This window comes from Anoplophora glabripennis, unplaced genomic scaffold (genome assembly GCF_000390285.2).
Source record: "Anoplophora glabripennis isolate ALB-LARVAE unplaced genomic scaffold, Agla_2.0 scaffold167, whole genome shotgun sequence".
NCBI lineage: Eukaryota > Metazoa > Arthropoda > Insecta > Coleoptera > Cerambycidae > Anoplophora > Anoplophora glabripennis.
The window spans coordinates 315,460-339,017 of record NW_019416283.1 but is presented as its reverse complement, the minus strand read 5'-3'; the positions used below and the strand labels follow the sequence as shown (position 1 = coordinate 339,017).

Here is a 23,558-nt window from a genome sequence, read left to right as displayed (position 1 = left end):
ACCTAATTATGCTTTATAACTAGACATCGGGCGCTTTCTAGCGAAAATCAAATAAATAAACAGTAGTAATCTACAGGGTGTAAGCAGTTTGACTGCCATTACTTCAGCATGAGATAGAGTATTCATAAATGAACAAAAAAGTCGTATAGCGAGTATTAATATTGGGGAGTTTCATCACAACGTGACAACAGCGTTTAACCTGCTGATGCACACCACGTGTACACGCGGCAGACTTGTCCTATGGAAAAAATGTAAACAACTATTATAGTGATACATTCAGTAAATAGTATCGATTTTGTAGTACGAAGATAGTGTTGCGCTTAAATTTTCAGCTTGAATTTTAGTAATTATGAATCTATTAAAACAGGAACTTACCTTTTAATCAAATTATGAATTTGAAAAATATGTAATTAAAGTACCCAAAGATTCACGTCGTCCAAATAATCAAACGTATTAAAAACAATTTAGGTACTTACCAAAAAGCAAAATTCAGTAATTTTTAAACTACAAAACAAACTACAACATATGCTCAAAATGTCCACCACCATTTTCGATGCACGTACGACACCTTCGAATCCAATTTTCGCGCATTCGCTGGAACACCTCGAGAAAAGGAAATAGTGGTGCGTAAAAAACACTCCGACACGGTCGAATCCAGATACCAACTGAATTGCGTATTGGTGGTTGCTGGACACCTTAGTACCTCGTGTTAATAAATCGCCGCGTCGTTGTCATACTGCTCGATATGAATTTTATCGAATTTTAAATTTATTACAACGCTAATTATTTTTTAGAATTAAGCATAAAAAAGTTCAAAAACGTGATAAACATTGTATTTTATACATTGCATTTATCTATGCACGTAGTTATGTCAATATTTCTTAATTAATCGAACTTTTCTACATCAAGTTGAAGATTTTGATAATATTTTCTCGGAAACGGTTGAGTTTAGGGCCCATGTCATATAAGGATTTTCTGTTTATTTTAATGTGTTTTATCGTCTGTTAAAATTAATGCAGTCAAACTTCTAACACCCTGTATATTATGCTGGTAATCGGCAATACGTGTTGTAGTAGCAGAAATATGATAAATCTGTGGTGAAGCCGTGTGCCGCTCTATGCTCACAATACAGAATGCTACTGACTGCCATAAAAACACGTGCCATAGATTCGACCAAGCAAAGCATCAAAATCACTCACACACTCACAAACGACAATGAAGTGCACGCCCAACGTCCCTCAGCAAAAAAACCTGGATTAAGGTGCCGCTAGATACGTCTCGAATAAATTGATTGATGCGAAGTTGCAGATCAGAGACAGATGTGTACTTGTTATTGAGCAATGACGCCCTAACATTTCGGATCTCTATTTATAATATAAATTTAAATGTCACAAAAAAGTTATGAATCTATTTTTACTAAATTCATAAGTGTTAGAAAAAAACATTTTTCTATTCTTTACAAAAAGGTACATGCACCATGCACTTTTCTTATGGGAAGTGGGTTTCGGCCAATTTTTGATACTTCGCAGATTGGTAGTTCTTAACATGTAGATCAAAAGTCTCGATGGGCACAAAGCCTCAAATCCACCCCTTCCCCGCCAAAAACTGACTCCAAGTAGCGAGGAGTTTACTTGTCGTTTTATGAAAAANGCGACACCTTCGAATCCAATTTTCGCGCATTCGCTGGAACACCTCGAGAAAAGGAAATAGTGGTGCGTAAAAAACACTCCGACACGGTCGAATCCAGATACCAACTGAATTGCGTATTGGTGGTTGCTGGACACCTTAGTACCTCGTGTTAATAAATCGCCGCGTCGTTGTCATACTGCTCGATATGAATTTTATCGAATTTTAAATTTATTACAACGCTAATTATTTTTTAGAATTAAGCATAAAAAAGTTCAAAAACGTGATAAACATTGTATTTTATGGTATTCTATGCACGCAGTTATGTCAATATTTCTTAATTAATCGAACTTTTCTACATCAAGTTGAAGATTTTGATAATATTTTCTCGGAAACGGTTGAGTTTAGGGCCCATGTCATATAAGGTTTTTCTGTTTATTTTAATGTGTTCTATCGTCTGTTAAAATTAATGCAGTCAAACTTCTAACACCCTGTATATTATGCTGGTAAGCGGCAATACGTGTTGTAGTAGCAGAAATATGATAAATCTGTGGTGAAGCCGTGTGCCGCTCTATGCTCACAATACAGAATCCTACTGACTGCCATAAAAACACGTGCCATACATTCGACCAAGCAAAGCATCAAAATCACTCACACACTCACAAACGACAATGAAATGCACAGCCAACGTCTCTGAGCAAAAAACCTGGATTAAGGTGCCGCTAGATACGTCTCGAATAAATTGATTGATGCGAAGTTGCAGATCAGAGACAGTCATGTACTTGTTATTGAGCAATGACGCCCTAACATTTCGGATCTCTATTTATAATATAAATTTAAATGTCACAAAAAAATTATGAATCTATTTTTACTAAATTCATAAGTGTTAGAAAAAAACATTTTTCTATTCTTTACAAAAAGGTACATGCACCATGCACTTTTCTTATGGGAAGTGGGTTTCGGCCAATTTTTGATACTTCGCAGATTGGTAGTTCTTAACATGTAGATCAAAAGTCTCGATGGGCACAAAGCCTCAAATCCACCCCTTCCCCGCCAAAAACTGACTCCAAGTAGCGAGGAGTTTACTTGTCGTTTTATGAAAAAAGTTTCAAATAAAAGTTTTTTATTTCAATGAAATCTAAAAAAACTATTCTTGTTTTTTTTCGAAAAATAAATGTTTTAGCTTTAAAACGCCACCAAAGGTTAACACAGAGTATATAGGTTCGGAAAGTACCGATGGTCCATCTGCCGTTACGTGAGGGCGCTAAAGTAAGTCATAGAAATCCGTGCGATAGAGAAAGATGGCTATAATGAAAGCGTCTATTAGTCACCGCCCATTTCGCCCTTCCACAGATAAGATCCACTTCTTATTTGTGGAAGGGCGCTCTCACGTAACGGCAGATGGACCATCTGTACTTTCCGAACCTGTACGTATGATAGCTATACAGGAATGGCCAGAAGTACGGAATAAAATTCATATCTTTTGAATGAGTTATTTTTTTTAAAACGCCGAAACACGTTAACTGATTTTGATTTTTTCCCATCTTTCGGTTATATAATAATTAATTTTTCTTCAACCCCCTAATTCCCAGCTACCCCTACTTATTTTCAAATGGGAACATAAGGCATGAGGGGGCTCGTTGAAAAGCTTATAGAAAACTTAATCCAGCCATACCAAATAATCAAGTTTTTTTCATTTAAAAATTGAAACAACTAGATAATTTACAAAAATAAACTCAATGTCGCAAATGCTGAAAATGTCCTCCATTCACTATTTGGCATTCTCCAAGACGATAGTAAAAGCTGTCCACAGCATTCTGAATGACTTCAGCTGGTAAATTATGCATCTCCGCCCTAATCTTGTTCTTTAAATTCTCAATATTATCCGGTCTGTCCTGGTAGACTCTTTCTTTCAAATATCCCCAAAGAAAATAATCCAGGGGTGTTAAGTCGGGGGATCTTGGCGGCCATTCAACTGTACCCCGTCTACCAATCCAGCGATTTGGAAACATTTCATCTAAGTATCTTCGAACATCAATTCCAAAATGTGGAACCGAAATATGGGGAAAAATCAAAATCAGTTAACATGTTTCGGCGTTTTAAAAAAAATTAACTCATTCAAAAGATATGAATTTTATTCCGTACTTCTGGCCATCCCTGTAGATATACACGTGTGTTAAGTTTAACAGCGTTTTGCACATAAACACATAAAAACATTTTTTTAGATTTTGTCAAAATAAATAACTGACCTGAAATATTTTTTCATAAAATGACAAATAAACTTTCTACAGCTATTTAAACAATTAAATTGTTTACCTACGACCACTACTGTAAATACTTAAAAACACACCGTCTGCGATCAATGTAAGATTCATATTACGTACGGTAAAAAAATCGCACAGCTTGGTAAAAAAATCGTACAGCTTTCCTAGCAACTGCCCAGNGTCTCCACATCCAAGCAATATCAAGATTTCGATGCGTTGCCTTTCCGACAATACCATTGCAATTCAGTAAATAACTTGATTTTGACACAGTAGTATCGTTTCAAACTCCAATTTACAACTAAAGCGAAAAATTAACCAGAAAGCCTGGCAAGTAAGTGGTAGCAAAATAAAACGCAACATAAAAAATATATCTTTTTTGTGTTAGCAGTGATAGGTACAGTTTCAAATTCTTTATTTTATTCTGTGTAAATTCATGGAGGATAACACTGAAGATAATTAAATTTTATTTAGGTGTATTTTAAGTAGGTGTTTTATACAACCCTAAAAACCTCGCTATTGGAAAAATAATACTTGTTTATTTGGTATGGCTGGATTCCTATGTTTCCATTTGAAAAAAAAGTAGGGGTAGCTGGGGGTTAGGGGGTTGAAGAAAAATTAATTATTATATAACCGAAATATGGGAAAAAATCAAAATCAGTTGTGTTTCGGCGTTTTAAAAAAATTAACTCATTCAAGAGATATGAATTTTATTCCGTACTTCTGGCCATCCCTGTAGATATACACGTGTGTTAAGTTTAACAGCGTTTTGCACATAAACACATTAAAACTTTTTTTTAGATTTTGTCAAAATAAATTGCCTGAAATATTTTTTCATAAAATGACAAATAAGCTTTCTACAGCTATATAAACAATTAAATTGTTTACCTACGACCACTAGTGTAAATACTTAAAAACACACCGTCTGCGATGAATGTAAGATTCATTTTACGTACGGTAAAAAAATCGCACAGCTTGGTAATAAAATCGTACAGTTTTCCTAGCAACAGCCTAGCAACGGTCAATACATTACTGTTTGTATTGAATTGAATACATATGCTACATGTCTGTATTTATTAAGTTTGAAAAAATTTTCTTAAGGTATTCCTTTTGATTACTGGATAACCGTAGCTAAAAAAATATTTTGTATAAAGATCTTGAACCTAGAGATTTGAAACTTCAAAATGTTTTTTCACTGAGATACAGCCTTTCGAAAGTCGCTAAAAATTCATGAACATTTTTTGTTCCTTTAATTTTTCCAGTAGTGCATCCAGTTTTGTTTTAGTATACCGGTTTATCCTTTACATTAAAAAAATTGCTTCGAAAAGAAACAACGACCTCTAAAAAACAAGCAAAAATAGAACGACAGCATCTCGTTGGGGTATAGTCGAATATAGTGTGCTAAAATTAGAACGTTTTACTCATTTTTCGTCAAAGAGAGGGGCCATAATGTCTAAAAAGTACAATTTAGTGCCCGATGAATTAACTAGGGCGGTAGATAATTCCTCCCTATCTGTTGGCGATGATGCATGTAATTTTCGTTTTATGCAAACTAGAAAGGTTCATTGTATTTTCGAGTGATAAACAGCTGCTACCTTTACTTATTCGAATAGTACGAGGCTTATTATTTAATCATAAAAATTTGCATTTCTCGACGTCAAGATACTAGCGGATATGCAAATCCGTTGTTTTTCAAGTTGTAATTATTCACGGTTTGATATTTATTTGTGAAATAATAATTCAGGCTTATTTACAACCACCTCCATTACTATTCGGCGCGGCTAAAAAGGTGGCGCCGGAATACCGAATTTTTTTTAAGTAATGAATTCGCGCAAGGTATTTATAAATATTTCATAAATTTTATTGCGACGAGTGTGTTTTAATTCGTATTTGGCATTTCAAATAGACAGGGTTTCGAATAGAAGGTGCCTATAATTAATTAAAATTACGTGAATCACACCAATTTCCGCATTACTGCACTGCACTGCTAGGCAATTTGTCAACCACTTGTCAATAACTGAGATTTATTGCCCAGTCGCCCATTGCGGCTGTGTTATACGCCGTTTGCCCGCGCGCGCATTCTGCAACTGGGCGTATACATTTCTACCACTTCCCTGTTTAGTTCGACCAGACCTTTATATGGGTATGGCTAAATATGGGAACAAGTTTTTCAAATATTTCAATGCCGAGTTGCTGCGTCAGCGACCGAATCTGGTACGTACTGCCAACCTCTTGGTTCTGCAATTGAGATCGGAAAGACTATAACAAAATATTTGACAGTGTGACATAAGACATTATTTTATACAGGGCGTTTGTTTATTGTAAGTTCGCCGTTATCTTTGTTTTTCATTTTTCAAAATATTTGTGAAACTTAATTTTTGAATTTAACCCATTCAACCCACCATAAATATCTCCCAACGTGCAATAAAGTTCAGTGTTTACGGAAACCACATAAATTAACTACTGGAGCTATGAAGCCGGCCCAAACGAATTTACGGCCAAAGATAGCGGGTCATGCCTACTCTATTAAGGCTAATTTAAAAGATATAAAACTCGAATCTCGTCGTTTATTTCTTCTTGTGTCAACAGTTAGATTTATTACATGCCGATTACTACTAATAATATAGCTAACAAATTAATCATATATCGGTCCCGGTTAATCGCTACTTTTATTGTAATTTAAAGTGGCTACTTAAGAGTGTTTGATACATTGCCCAGATTAAATAATACAGGTGGTTGTGCGGAAACCCATAAATTTTCAGCCTACTAGGATATTTTTGATACGCGTTCACGTGTAGTTCTCATTCAATTTGTCGTTATTTTCAGCAACTAGAAAATGTTTCAGTTCAGTTCAGTCATAGCACATTTAATAATTTTGTGGTATAGTCTTTCCGAAGTCAGTTGAACATGTATAAAAACGCCTAGTAATAAAATTTATCGAGTTTCGTAGGCGTCCCTAAAAAGGTTTTCTGCTAAAGGTAAAAAATAATAATTTTTATATAATGTGTAGAAAATTTCTATTATATGTTCATTTGGCCAACAACATTTTTTAATTATTTATGGTCCTCGAACAATCTTATTATATTTATGGCAAATTTTGGTTAAGATATCAAAAAACGTTTTCATTTTCATTAAAATATATTACTGCTCGGCAAGAACCAACGAGAAGATTATGAAAGGTTGTTAGTTTAGGTTAGAAAAGTTATTAAATAAAAATAATCAACAATAAAATAATTTCGCATTGCTGCCTCCACTGCACTGCTAGGCAATTTGTCAACAACTGAAATTTATGGCCAGTCGCCCAGTGCGGCTGTGTTTGTGCTCCGTTTACCCGCTTGCGTATTCTTCAACTCAGCGTATACATTTCTACCACGTTTAGTTTGACCAGACCTGTATATGGGTATGGCTAAATAAATATGAGAACAGAATAATTTGTTTAACATGAAAATTGAAATATAGAAAAGTTATTGAGACTTTATTTAATATACACTACTGGAAAAAAATTAAAAGAACAAGAATATTTCATAAATTTTGAAAGGCGGTATCTCAGTGAAAAATGGTCGTGTCTAGATAAAACCTTCGCTTTACTCACTCAGACTAACATGATTATGGTTAATCTTTGTTTCTAGAGTATCTTACTTTTTTTGTTTTCAAATGATCTGCGAAGAGGACGTCTTTAGTTTACGTTTATTTACGTTCCATCTTCCTTGATATCGCTTTCCCATTTCTTTGAGGTCCTGATAGAACCTTTCGCCCTATTCTACATTAATGTCCTCAAGGTTGTCTGAAAAGTAATCGTGGTGTGATTCAAGAAAATATAACTTCAGATTCATGAAACAGCCGAGAATCTTGAAGTTGATGATCATTTTTTAACTATTTCTTCGAATTTTTTACTTCTATTATTCTCCAGGAAATTTTTACACACTTCTTTAAAACTCAACCATGCATCTTTTTCATTAATGTTAATTGTTTCAGTGATCCTTCTTTGACTAAATTGGCCAATTTTTGAGTCCATTTTCACCCTAAATATAGATTTTCCAAGATACTTGCCGGTCGTGCATAAATTCTGACTACGATATCGTTTTCAGCTCATCAAAATACGTCGGAAATGATATGTCAGATTTTTGGGTTTGGACTTTTTTGTGTACTTGATATTCTATTAATAAAAATGGCCAGCCCTTAATATTATAAATGCTCGACAAGTTAGAAGTTTTGAAATAAAAAAAGCAAGAATTCACGTCTAATTGTTCCAATCTTCCACATCTATTTTCAGTGTATACAGAACCTATAAAAATTCTTTATTATTATAAAAGATAAACATTTATCAATTTAGAAATGGAAGTAAACAAGTAGTTCAAGTGCAAAGAATTCTCTGCATAGTTATAAAAGGCATTCAATTTTTTATCTTCCTTCTAATCACGAATTTTTCCAAATAGATTTACCTCAATATTTTGTATACTCTATACTCAAAGAAACAAGTAAACAGTTTAATTGTAAAAAGCAGTATTTATTTACAATTTAAAATGTAACTACGAAAACAAGTTTTAGGCTCACACTATAATTATTTTCAGTGCCGATATCATCAACAAAACAATATTGTTTCGCTATTCTGCGGTATTTGATTCATTTTTGCTTTATCACCGCAACGACACAAGCGTAATTATATTAGTACGAAGTTTTCGAGTTAAGTGTTTGATTAAACAAACTCAGATAATTATTACTGGCAATATATCAGTATATATAATATTGAAATTAATTGAAAACTGCTTCATAATGGTGAGATTATTATTTTACTGCGGTCTACGAGTTTTATTGCATAACATTGTAAAACAGTTTTGATACAACTATTTGGTGTCATGTCATAACAACTAGCTTTGCCATCGATTCTGAGGCTTTTCCCAAATCTCTCGTTCAGATATACGAATTAAAATGTATGATTTGCGTTTTGTATAAAAAAATTGTATTGCAAATGTTTGTAATTGAAGCACTGTTGACTTACAATTTGTGTTATATATTTTTACAAAACTGTGTTTAAAATGATGCAAAATATATTTATTTATTAAAAGATTAAACACAATCCTACTAAATAGGACTAATAAAACCTAAAAGTAGCGGATTTTGTATATATTATTGTAGAAAACTAATAAAATAGTTTTGTAAATGTGTCAAATTTTTTAGGGGTACTGGAAAAATACAGAGTGTAAGAAGTTTCACTGCCATTACTTGAGCATAAGATAAAGTAATCATAAATGAACAAAAATGTTGTATATGACAGGAGCGTAAGATTAACAGTTTTCAAAATACAGCGAGTATTAATATTAGGGAGTTTCATCACAACGTGACAACAGCGCTTAACCTAACGCTACACAGCTGGTGCATACCACGTGTGCACGCGGCAGTCTTGTCCTACGGAGAAAGTAGCACTTTTGAAACGGAACAAAACGAAATCTACCATCAATATAATAAAATTGTTTGAAGACATAAATAATTAAAATATGTTGTTAGTCAAATGAACATTAATAGAAATTTTCTACACATTATATACAAATTATTATAATTTTTTACCTTTAGCAGAAAACTTTTTTAGGGACGGCTATCAAACTCATTAAATTTTATTGCTAGGCGTTTTTATACATGTTCCACTAGCTTCGGAAAGACTACACCAATAGTGGAAAATATATTTTGGGACAACATTAATGCTTCAGATTTACCTTATGCAAAGTTCCATAGATATATCAAAAACTCCGTGGGTATTTACTATGTTTAGTGTGTTTTTTATTTAATTTTATGCGAAGGGTTAGTCCCACAACAAAATTTGTTTCCCATTTAAAAATACAGTTATAATTACAAACATTTATGTACATAAAGCTATATTTAAAATTGTTTGAATATTTAAGTTTGTATTTAACCGTTTTATTCGATGTTTTATTGTATTTACGACACTTTTTTGCACAACCGATATTTTTGATCATTTTCAATATCAGTTGTCAATGTGGGAGGCTATATGTTTAGTGGTTTCTAGGCCTTGCCTATTCTGTATACTCTTTTTTTGTAGACAAAAAGGTAAGGTCCCATTCTCGTTGATTCAATTTCTATAAAAGCACTCCAAAGCAAGAAGTTTTGTCGGAATTTCCAAGCCCTATCATTATTGAAACTCATTCCACCATTAATTTTTTTATTTTGGGAGGGCTAACACAGTATTAGGCTTATATATTATTTATTAAGCCAACTCTACAATCAAGGTATCGGTAATGGCGAAATAACCACAGCCGTTGTTTTGTTGACAATAGAAGTTGTATGGCATTTACATTTTCCATGTCTCCTGAACCAATTCACCGAAAATTGTAACTAAGTCTATAATTAAAAGTAATAAAGGAAAATAATTTAATACTCATTTATATATTGGGTGTTTAAAATGTTTTAACAAATTTGAATATTTAATAAATTAAATACTCGCAAAACGCAGCTATAGTCTTTCCGAAGTTAGTTGAGCATGCAAAAAAACGCCTGGCAATAAAATTTAATGAGTTTCATAGGCCACCCTAAAAAAGTTTTCTGTTGAAAATTTCTATTATATGTTCATTTGGCCAACGACATATTTTAATTATTTATGTCTTCCAACAATTTTATTATATTAGTTGTGATAATATTAGTAGACAAAATATCCCTCTTATTTCTCCCTTTCGCAATTGTAATATGAATGATTGATAGAAGGTGCCTATAATAAATTAAAATTACCTGAATCACACCAAATTCCGCATTGCTGCACTGCACTGGTGGGCAATTTATCAACCACTTGTCAACTACTGAGATTTATTGCCCAGTAGCCCAATGCAACTGTTTGTTTTCCTTTGCCCGCGCTCGCATTCTTCAACTGGGCGTATACATTTCTACCACCTCCACGTTCATTTCGACCAGACCTGTATATGGGTATGGCTAAATAAATATGGGGACAAGTTTTTCAAATATTTCAATGCCGAGTTGCTGCGTCAGCGACCGAACCTGGTACATACATACTGTCAATCTGTTGGTTCCTCAATTGACATCTTAAAGACTATACCATTAAATTATGTTTGCTTCCTGTAGATACATAATATGTAAAAACTTGATGTTCTAAGCTGTAAATATTACATATTTTTTGGGATAAAATTAGTAATTCTTGCACACCCCTTGATTAGAGTGTACAGTTTTTCGTATTTTGTGGGATATAGGTGTCCCAGAGATAAGTTCCAAAACTTTAACTGCATATTTAACCCATCGAAGGCAACAACTTCTGCCTTATAATTTTTTTCCAAAGCCTCTTAATTTTTTAAAATAATATACAGGTTGTTTATTAAATACTTACACAAACTTTAAAAGGTGAATCTTTGACTAATTTTAAGATAAAAAGTTCATATGAATATGATGTGTCCACAACGGCTTGGTTCTTGAAATACAGAGCGTCCAAAAAAATGTTTGGTATTTTGATTATATATTTTTTCCTAATTTTCAGTAATTCGGTAATAGTAATTTGTAGACTGATGGTGTATGACATTACAAAACGGCTGCTTTCATCGACAAATAGTAAGTGTAGCTTTTGTACGTAAAATTGAATGGAGAATAGGTACGACACCAAAAAGTTATGTTTATTTAAATCCAGGTACAACACTATGCGGCGCCCTCTAACATTGAACAAAATACTAAGTAAATATTTGAGTTTCTCATCATCAATACTCCCAGTTTCTCGAAATTCGTCAAATTGCCATGTTATTGAACAAAAATGTAATCAAAATACTAAACAAAAATTTTTCTTATCTCAAAATTAGTCAAAGATTCACCCTTTCAAATTTGTACATGTACTTAATAAATACCCTGTATATTTTTTTTGGTTCCAAAATTCTTGAACGAATGCGCGCCTATTTGCTGTAACAAGATCCGGGAAATGATCCAGAAGCGTTCCCAGGGTCTTCACTGTAACCGTTGGGCAGATTCCAAAGACGGGGAAAATTCGATGAGGTAAAATGTCCGGCGTTATACCATTTTAGGACCTTTGCGGAGCCATCATAGGCAGTGATCGAACGTCAGCTCTAGTACTTTACAACTCGTCTAGGGATACCTCGCCGATATAAAATCTAAACCGCATTCCGCGACAGTATTCAGACAAGCAAAAAACCATGTTTTTTTTCTAAAAGCGTAAATAGAGATGTTTCCTAATCGGTGCAAATTTTGTAGCGGCCACTATATTTTTTTAAATAGCAGTGTGTTCAGTACTTAGACAAAGAATTTAGGAAATAGTGACTTCTGAAAAATGGTAACTAATACAAAGCTTGAATCTTTACAAGCTGTATTTTTTTTAATTAAATCTGTAATTATTAGGGTATTTCTTGTTGTTTGTAACGTTATTTAATATTTGTCACCATGGACTACTAACTCTTGGAGATAATTGGTTAAGAAACATGGTACAAAGATGCATCCAGCTAAGCTACAGTAGGGTGCAGTGAGATCACAAGGTCGTGGGCTGTAGTACAAAGTTATAAATGTGTAGATATATCTCAAATTAGGAGGGGAAGAACAAAATTTAAACTAAATATTCTTAAAAACAATTTTACTACAATGGAATGTTAATGAGATTAATTTTTACAAACAATAAAAAATAGCAGTTTTATCAACTTACAATCCAAAATTTAAGTTAAAATGTCCGACAATTTATGACACAGATTAGCTTTTGAGTTCAATATCACTACTTGATTATATAACAAAAATACAACAACAATATTGAGATGGTGTTCACTTCTGACATGATCTAATTATGATTGGAAGGGTCTAACGTTGGTTTGTCCTGAATCTAATGGCGGTGTTGACTTAATGGTCGTCTGTCTGATGGAGATGGCCAATTGATTATCGGGTGACAGACTCCATGACAACCTCCTCCCAAAGATGTTGATGGAGAGATGCCCTGGATCCAATATTATGTTGTCTTGGTGAGAAGATCCGTCGTGTGGTGAAGTGTTGTAGTTTGAAAAACAGAAATAAAAATATAAGCATGTATGATATTTACAAGTATGAGCGTTAGACAATACTCAATCTGGTTGTCGGTAATTAAAATGTAATGTACTAGTTCTTAAAATTAATATTTACAATTAATGTTATGGTAACTAGTTTAATACTATGATTCTAAGTAGTACAATGAAATCTCAACTAAAAATGGTGAATGTGAATTGAATTTATACTAAAGATAAAAGAAAAATCTACAGAATTTGAGAATCTGTTCAAGATTCAATTCCAAATATTTTAAACAATATTTTACATATCAAATTATTGACAAAATTTACTAAATCAATTTATCCAAAAATAATTCGAAAATAACCAGATCGTATCGTGGAATTTTACTGTAAAAATAATAATAATTAAAAAAACACCCTATATAATGATAATATAGGAATCAGAGTTTGACCTTTTTCAAAATAGTGGGTCTGAAAATGTGGTATGCTAAAAGATATTTAATAGAAAACACTAGATAAATTTTGCTATGGCTTCACAAAAAAAACTTGAATAAAAAACCAGAAAGATAAGATAAATGCGTACCCATTTTTAGTACAGTTTTACGTCCTTGGAATTAATATGATTACAAAAAAGGTTTTTTTGGTGGCCACAAGGATTAATGAAGTAAGCTGCTTTTAATAATAAAAGATTATAAAAGAAACTTACCCCAATCAATTCCTTCGGATTGTGAGCCAACCAATTCCGATCCAGACTGTGAAAGGCAGGGGCCAAGAGAAACTCTGCAAGTCTGCGAAGAAATCGGAAGGTCAACCACCCTCTGTGTAATCGTCACAAATCCAGGCGATGTCCCAATCAAATACACTGAAAGCATAAAAAAACAACAGAACGGGTTCTAAAACTCCACTAAACGAAAAACCGAACAAGATAAGACACCTCGTGGGTCTTTTCTTGCCACGTGCCTTTGACCTAAAAATGGAGGTCAAAGTGAACCTAAATTAAGTGAAATAAAGGTACAAGCGTTAGCAAAATATTATAAAGCAAAAGCAATAGATTAAAACAACAGTTAATTAAAAGGAAATAAACCACATTTATATACCAGATTGAAAAATTTCGGTATTCTTCCACGATAAAACAAAATGGATGGTCTCGCGAATACGATCTATATATGACAAATCGATTTTTTGTTTCGATGACAAATCAAAAAAGAGTAAGGGCGAAAGTAGGTTGGTCACGTCTTTTAAAACTTCGGTGCCACGCCATCTATGTTAGATGCGAGTCTGTTCTCTGACACGGGTTGTTCATCAAGATAGCACGGGATAGTTCGTAGTAATTAGGGAGTAAATATAGGTGTTGTATTAAAAGTGACGTTATACAGTGTGAATAAAATAAATGAAACGAAATTAATGAAAATTTCGTTACATGTTAAAATTTAGTATTCACCTTGTAAATGTTCCAGAATTTTCATACACTGATGTAGAAGACCGCAGTGTGACAACATGGAACTTTCCTTTATTAAATGCTTTTTTTTCTCAATGAATAGAATAATATATAAGACATACATTTACCGCTTAAGGAATATTTAATTCATAAAAAAAGCAATGTAACTTTCCTGTTATACACTTAATTCTGAAACGGGTTTTATAAAAATAGTACATAAATCTATTATTAACAATGCGAACGGCACATGTACTTTATCAGTCGCATTCGTATTTTTCTCTCGCGCGGCGATTTCTGAATAATCGGTTGCTAGGCGCGCATTCCGGCCCCGCCCCCTTGCGCCGGCCCTGTTGCGTAAGCAAGGAAACACAAAAACAATTTTCTTACAATGAGCAGCGCCGACTTGTTTACCAGTTTTCGCTGTAAACAACGCAATCAACTCGGAGGAGGAGGCAGTGCCGGGGAGAGAGAGCTCGGTATTGAAAAACTATCTGCCGATACGCGGGGTCGAATCGGCGCGGCGGCGCGACGACACCTTTTATTAGGCGCTATCGAGGGTGCCATGGGGAAGGTCGGAACCTACCCGCGTTTTTTGCTTCCAGTAAAAAAAATGTAAAATCGACCCACCCTAATCTGCCAGACGTAAACAGCTGGTTGGGAGTTCGATTAAGAAAGTAAATTTGTATGAACGCCCGGTCCACGAACCAGGGAAAAGGTACAGGGTGATCCCATTTGTATGTGACAAATGACATCGATTTCACACTTGGCAAATTACCCCTTAACTCCCGCTAAATGGGCTCTACTTCGCTTATTTTCTGACCGGGAATGCGCCGGCGGACCACAGTTGAAGCGAAACAGCTGATTTCCCCAATCGTTTTGAATTTTGCAAAAGTGCAGCGGATCCCAAACTTATTAACAAAGTGGTTTGAACGAATGAGTGCTGTTTTAGCCGTACTATCATTTTAAATAGGTACCATACTATGAAAAGTCATAAGTCACTAGGTATGTGTACTACAAACTGAAAAATTAATTGAAATTAATACTGAAAACTCATATTCAATTATGAAACATCGTGAAAACGTTAACAACATTAAAAATACTAAATTGTAATAACCTAACATTCGAAAACAATTATTATCCTTAATCATTTGTTTTTATTAAAAATTAAGTAATACTTGTTAATATTTAAATATAATATGTCCAGGTAAAAACGTCTGTTTACTGCTTGACGTTCATTACGTATTAAAAACGCAGTAAAAACTAGGTTAATGACCGAATAAGGTAGATCAAGATTCACTCTCGATAAACCTTTGTGGGTTTAAATAATGATTTGAAAACATTTTTTTCAACGTAAATATGCATTTAAATTTTTTTAATCGTGTAGGTATTCGTATTCTATTCATTTTTCCGAATCTCCTCTTAAAATTAATGACATTATATCGCCCTGTATACGTCACCTTCTATTACTGTGTTATATAAGTATAACACAATCGTTTTAATGGTAAAGTCATCTTGATTTAAAATAAATCGTGTTAATATAAGGTATGTGACTGATATAACATAAAAAAGTTTTTTTCTTGAGATTATGAACCATCGAATATGAATTTTTAAATTCAAATTGTAGCCATATATTTTCCATAAAAAAACAGTGCATTGAAATGGGGTACATCTATTATGCCAGTGTGGTTAGTTTTTAAGTATCTGTTAGAAGTCGCTACGACTTTTCTTTGTGATATTTTGTGATATAACATTTTTGAGGTCCAACATCAATCGTTATAATGTTGCTTCCTTAAAAAGTTGTCGGCCGGTGTTATAAAAAATATATGGATGAAATTTTATTTAAAACTTTAACTTTTCTCTATTTCAAAAACAACAAACAATAATTCACATAAAAACCTCGATCCGACGAATGTCTAGAAATAACAGCTTGGAAAAGAGGGTAGTTTATGTTCGTTGGGGTAGTTACGGGAGGATTGGCTGAAAAATAACACCATGATACAGGGCATCAAAAACTTTTTGTATTTTTTCCGATTGCGGACAGGCTTAGCCCACGGGGGTTGCTCTGGGTATGCTGATATTAGTTAATATAATTTTTTTATTGTTTACAATACAGAATTCGTTCCGACTAACTCTCGCAAGCCAGCTTCCTACTGTAGCCATTTGAATGGCATAGTTGGGAGTCAGCACGACAGATGGAGCCATTTGCGCTCCCGCGTACAATGCATTTCCTTGTGACGATACGACGCAAAACAGCTGGTTCGTTCGTCGGTTGTCTCAGCTATGACACACTGATGAGGACTAATAAGTTCGAAACCGGTCTGTGCTTGGTGGGACTAAACGACCCTAGCTGCTGTTGCACTAGGTGTTGCGAGTATAATTCAATGCCGGTAGGGGCATATAGCCTTCGGAGTAGTTGTTTCTCGCAACACTGACAATTAAAACATTGTCTTCGCCCTCTGTGGGTGGCAGTCATGCAACAAAGTACCTGCAATATGGCATTTGAATGGCACAGTTGGAACCATTTGCGCTCCCGCGTACACATAAATAAGGGAACAAGTTTTTCAAATATTTCAATGCCGAGCGTCAGCGACCGAACCTGATACACACTGCCAACCTCTTGGTTGTTCATTTGAGATCGGAAAGACTATACAATATAAGTTATTGGTTGTGCAATATTCTATATAAAATATATCTATAGATTTAAAAGAGAGAATAATTCCTGCAAATGTCAAAACAGGTCCGGACTGTTATATTTCAACAATGTTTTTCTATTTAGCTAGATACTAAGGTGACGCTTATTTTAAAGATAATTACACAGCATTTCTTCTTCTACTCCAAACTAACTGACAAAGATTTTGTAATAATTTGCTCCAATAGTTGCAATCAGGGACTATTTTAAACCTCCCAGACATGTCCATACATGTTTTAGGCATGTTTCCAATGAGAAATTTCTAGATGTGCACCACCACGGAAGTGTTGTTAAAATTTATAAGATCTGGGCATCAACAAAAGGGTACCAGAAGCAAATTTACAAAATTGAACAACTTCACAGACACTTCTCGTTGACCTGTCTTTTTTTGCCTTATCTGGGCAGCGTCAGTTTGCCCAAGTAAGGAATTGTTTGTCTGCGAGACTCCTTAAGGAAAATAGGGTCATATCAGCTATTTAAATGCAAGCGTACGCATTGCACCGAAGGATTTCCGCCGGTATTCGCCTAGCACCTGCAACATTTCAATCAGAACTCGCAGCTCTTCCCCAGCACACCCACACAGCGAGGCGGATAGCTCGCCAACTTGTAAAATTATGCAAACTGCCGCTCAGTATTTAATAAACTAAAGGTAAACATATCGTACCGCCGACAGTTTAGCTAGTCTTATTTAGAATTAATGGCGATTTTATGCCGCCGTGCTTCGGCTCTAATTAGGTCTGTCGCTCATTTTTCCTCCGGAATGGCGGTAAAGAGCGCCGACCATACAGTCGTTATTGCGGGCGACACTCGCCTTGTCAGCCGTTCATTCTCGATATTAATTATACGCGTTTCAGAGATAGGAGTTGCTTAAGGGAAAGAACGAACCGGCAAGGCTGTAAGCGAGCGAGAAATATTCAAGAAATATATTCATGTATGGTCTAAGTAGTTCTGGGACTTCTTAAATAAACCAGCGAATTCAGATGAGCGGAAGTCGTAAGATGTGCATAGTCTTCAGTGTCCAGAGAACCTCCACAATTCACCAGCTGTGTAATAGAGACGTAAAAGATTAAAAATAAACTGTTTTTTTTTTTTAACTATTTAGTATTTATACGATACTTTGAACAAAGTGGGATTCATTCTATATCACAAAAAAATAGCGAACAAAAATGAAAAATATCCTCGAGAAATACAGGAAATCCCTCAAAATTGTTTGTTGAGACTTTTAGATATTTATTCCAAAATAATCCCACCCTCATATTAGGCTATTGATTATGTCCAAAAAACAGGGTTAAAAGGAATATGACGTTCAAGCAATTTTATTGCATGAATCGTTCAAAGGGTCATTTTAGATGAAAAAACCGCGGAGTGCTATTAATTAAATTAAAGGGTGGAAATTGGAGATAAGGGTGAAAATGCACCCCTTTCAGTTTTTTAATTGTAGCTCGAAAACGAAGGAAAATTGCGCTATAGTTCATAGGAAAAATTGTTTAGAGAATTGAATTTCCCATCGAAATGGTTTATTTAAAAAATTTAAAAGGAAAATTTTATGCAAAAAATCATTAATAAACAATTTGAAAAGAAAGCAAAAAATTCGATATTTTTTATTTACTTTTTGCCTCTATTTTTTTTTTTAGTAAAAATAGGTATAGGCATTGCTTCATAGAAAAAAAGTAGATAAAATTTCCTTCAAAATAAGAGGTTGTAAAGTATTTTTGGATGAAAATTGACTGATATATAGCCGCTGGAACTTACAATTATCCAATTTTTCGATTTATTCTCATTTTTTGCAAAAAAGGAAGAAAATAAGACGTTCAAGGATTTTTATCACATAACTTGTTCGAAGGGTCATTAAAAATGAAAAAACCGCGGGGTGCTATTGAATTAGAGGGTTGAAATTGAAGATAGGGGTGAAAATGCACTTTTGCAGTTTTTTAAATATAGCACGAAAACGAAGCAAAATTTCGGTATAGTTCATAGGAAAAATTTTGTAGAGAATTAAATTTCCCATCGAAATATCTTATTTAAAAAATTTTAATGAAACATTTTATAGAAAAAATCGTTAATAAACAATTTAAAAAAGCAAAAATTTCAATTTTTTTGATTTTTTTTTTACTTTTTGACTTACGTTGTGAAACTCTATTTATTATTAACAAATAAAACTTGAAATAATTTTTCATTAAGTAAAGAACCAATTGTAAAAATTATAAGAATTATAATCATTATTATGTTAAAAACGACGAAAAATCTAAAAAATATTTAAGTTTGATCGGTTATAACTCGGTTAATGTTCGTCCAAAAACTTTTGAAAACGCATCATTTTGAAGTGAATCTCATGTAGTTTTTTTGTACAACAATTTTCTTTTCTACTTCTACTAAAAAAATTAGTCAAAGTAAAAAAAAATAAAATATCTTATTTTTTGCTTCTTTTAAAATTGTTTATTGACGATTTTTGTATAAAATATTTCTTTTAAATTTTTTAAATAAGCCATTTCGATGGGAAATTCAATTCTCTAAAAAATTTTTCCTATGAACTACCGAAATTTTGCTTCGTTTTCGTTCTATATTTAAAAACTGCAAAAGTGTATTTTCACCCCTATCTTCAATTTCAACCCTCTAATTTAATAGCACCCCCAGGTTTTCATTTTTAATGGCCTTTAGAACAAGTTTAGTGATGAAAATCCTTGAACGTCTAATTTCTTTCCTTTTTGTAAAAAATGAAAATTAAAACGTATAAGGGTAAACGCGACGAAAATCGAAAAATTGGCTAATTGTGTTTGAGCGGTCATATATCAGTCAATTTTCATCCAAAAATATTTTACAACCTCTTATTTTGAAGGAAATTTTCTCCACTTTTTTATATGATGCGTATACCTATCTTAACTAAAAAAAACTAGAGGCAAAAAGTAATCGAATTTTTTGCTATTTATCAAATTGTTATGATTTTTTGCATAAAATTTTCCTTTTAAATTTTTTAAATAAGCCATTTCAATTCTCTAAATAATTTTTCCTATGAACTTATAACGAAATTTTGCTTCATTTTCGAGATACAATTAAAAAACTGACAGGGGTGCATTTTCACCCCTATCTCCAATTTCCACCCTCTAATTTAATAGCACTCCGCGGTTTTTTCATCTAAAATGAACATTTCAACGATTCTTGTAATAAAATATCTTGAATGTCACAGTTCCTTTTAAAACCCTATAATCAATAGCCTGCCTATATGTATAAGTGTCAATATTGGTCCACCACTATACAGAGAAACATTTGTTTGCATTAAATCATTTCCATTTTGCCTTAAACTAATCCTAGGTTTGAATATGGTCTAGCATATGTAGTTTTAATGATAATTTGTCATAAGTTTAAAATCTTGAGAAGGCTAGCATTAGTGTAAATATTATATACTTTCACATTTATATTATTATATTAGCGTAAATTGATGTCTTCCAAGGATGTGCTCGGACAGTGCTACTCATTAATCCAGCCCATTTTACGGTAAATAAGACGGGTTCAAATCAATTTAACTAAGTTTAATAAGTTTTCTGGAAAATAAACATATTCTTATTTATTTCAGTGCATTCGTGGTAGTAATAGTTTATTTAATATTTACTGTTCATAAAAATCATTAAGTTAATATTAAATAGTCTTGAAATAATAATAATAATTCTTTATTTGCTTTGTTGCAAACTAGTTATGGATTAGCATTGTCAAAAATAAAAATAAAGGAGAATATGAGATGAAGTCATTATACAGACATACATAAATGTGTAAGATTTACTTTTCCTTTATTTAATTTAAACTACTTTCAAACTTATGTATATGTACATAATTTAAATGTAACATTATAAAAAGTTAAGTATTCTACATAGATAATAAATAAGCAATTAAGCAAATTTAATTAAATGTTAGTTTGATATTAGATAATAATTTTCTCAATGTATTTTCTCAGTCTGAGACAAATTAATCAAAAATAAATAACGTAAATAATAGAAACAATCCCAAATTAGTCCTTTTGACGCAACTAGTTTGTGATATAATTTTCTTGTTTTCCATACAGTAAACAATTTAATAATGTACTATCAGAAATACCACCTATCATTATAAAATATTTTTAAATCCGAAAAATGTACGTCAAAAATGAAATGAAATTTGTTAATGAAATGGAACCTATGCTCGCTCATTCGATAGTATTCAAAAAACTTATCGACATATTGCCTTATATTATATATTAAATAAGTAGTGGAACTGACCTTCGTTTAAGCATAGCATTTTTAGAGGGTACATCAAGAACTCCCTTATCTGGGGAGAGCTAGGTAATCTGACGAATTGACAAAGCTGCGAGTGCTGCATTTTCATCAGGGCTCGAAAATATGATGATATTTATTAATGTAAAAAACTGATACTTAAATAATAAGAATATATTGCTACTGTACTTCTTTTTATTTAGAAAAGAATACAATATTCTAATAAAAACGATCACAAAATAATAAAAACTGAGCTAAAATCGATAGTAATATATCTAGTTTCATTAAACAAATAAAAATTGAAAATGGTAATCAAATTAAAATGGTAACAGTATCACGAAAACTAAATGCGATATCAACAATCCAAGAACATGTGGTTACGGAGGAGGTTATGCGCAACGCAGTGCTGCCAACCGCATAACACTAAATATCTCCATTAGCGCGTAATTTGAAAAGTTCGTTTATTTTCTGAACAGGCCTCGTATGCACTGCAAATGTGTTATCGGGTTTATGCACTGTTGCAATCCCTAACTAGCCGGCCCTGTATATGCCGACTTTAGCTTTCCGTTCGGACTTTGACCCCTTCGAATACCAGGTGATATCCCCAAGCGTCTTACTGTAGTTAGTTTCATTCCAATCCTCTCTATCCCCGATATTCAGAGAGGAAGTTTTTTAAATATGAATTTGACGTTTCGTATCCGTTCCAGATTTCTTCATCAAAGATAAATCAACTAGCATTTTCATATTTGCAATATTTTCTATGCGCAATCTCTTTCATTCCAGCCGAAGCTGAATTTTGGAATAAATTGGAAACATATCGACGTTCCACATATTGTTTTTGTACACTATGGAGTAACTAGAAGCCTACAATTCAACAAAAATAGTTACAATGGAGTTAGAAATTAACGAGTTCTGTTTTTAGTTTCGATTTAAAAATAGAACAATATTTTAACTTACCTCTATTAAACTTACTATTTTTGACTAGTATCAATGGATTATCATCCTTAGGACTGATCTGATCTCAAAAAAATTGCTTTGGAAGGCGGTGCCATCTCATCTAAGGAAAACTGTCCTTCGATAGCGATGTTTAAGTTCGCACAGCGTTCGTCAGATCGTCGTAAGGCTCATCCAGGAAAATATGATAACGCTGACACAAATAACTCCCAGACAATATAACGAACGCTTACCTCGACGAAGGCATTCTAAAAATTCTAAGCGCAACATAGCATTGATCTACAGTTAACTTTATACTTGGAGAGCGATCCAAGAAAAGAACGCACGCCGGAAAATTGTAGGGAGTTTTTTTTACTAAAATTGGCTCATCTGAAATGTCCATTTTCATTATGAAAGTGTTTTTTTTTTTGCAGAAAATGTATTATTTTTTATTTTCGTAACTTTTTACTGCCTTCTTCATGTCATTTCATATTGAATGATAGAATAAATGCCCAAACGAGAAATAACAAGAATAAGGATTTTAATTTTCAATACATCTCAATTAAAGTAAAAAAAATAACCAAATTGCTCTAATTTTTTAGAACTTTTGATTATAGGTAGGTATGTAATCAATTTCGAGCTTTTTTCCTTTATTTATTTGGTATTTTGCCATCTATAAATAAAATAAAAAATAAATTCTTGCTCTAAAATAATTAGACAAGGGTTATTTTTATGAAAATAGTTTTGCCTAACCAAAAGTCTTTAATATACAGGTGTCCCGTTCGTGTTTCAAAAAACCTGTGTGTTAGTTCTTCATGGGAAAATAATAGGGGTAGTTCATGTAAAGTTTTTTTTATAACACGTCTTGTTTTCGAGATACAGTTTGTTGAAGTTGTTACTTTCCAAATGGTTTTCCTTAATTATCTTTAAATCGGATAAAAATAAAATTTGTACACGAGTAAAGATCAACTATGCGTTAAGAATAATGTGCAGACGGTTTCTTTCTGAAAAGCAGTGTCGCCGATACAGGTAATTGAAGGGGTACAATCGAAGAAAGAATATGTTAATAGTAAAAATTTATTACATTTCTAAACGGTTCTGTAAACTGTAAAAGTTGCATTTTTCTGCTCACATACTCATAAAGCGGCACAAATACATTAACAAAATATTGAAAGAGGACTAAGTTCCTCTGGTAAGCCATTAAATGAACTGAAGACATTTAGCTACCAACAGTATTTGCATTTAAGACTATAATTTTAATTTCTTACGTATCACATGAAACAGTTCTATTGTAAAACATTTTATTAACGAAAAAAAAAATTAAAATTTATTTTAAGTTTCAGTTTGTTGTAAACTAACATTTAAAAATGTAAATCAAAATAAACAGAT

The 23,558-nt window shown here is 33.0% G+C and overlaps 1 protein-coding gene across 6 annotated transcripts in view; it reads left to right on the top strand.

Annotated features, from left to right (window-relative positions):
- The window catches only part of LOC108904873 (insulin receptor substrate 1), a 247,979-nt gene that overhangs the window by 104,638 nt on the left and 119,783 nt on the right, over positions 1-23,558 (top strand). The gene's annotated exons all lie outside the window — the stretch shown is intronic.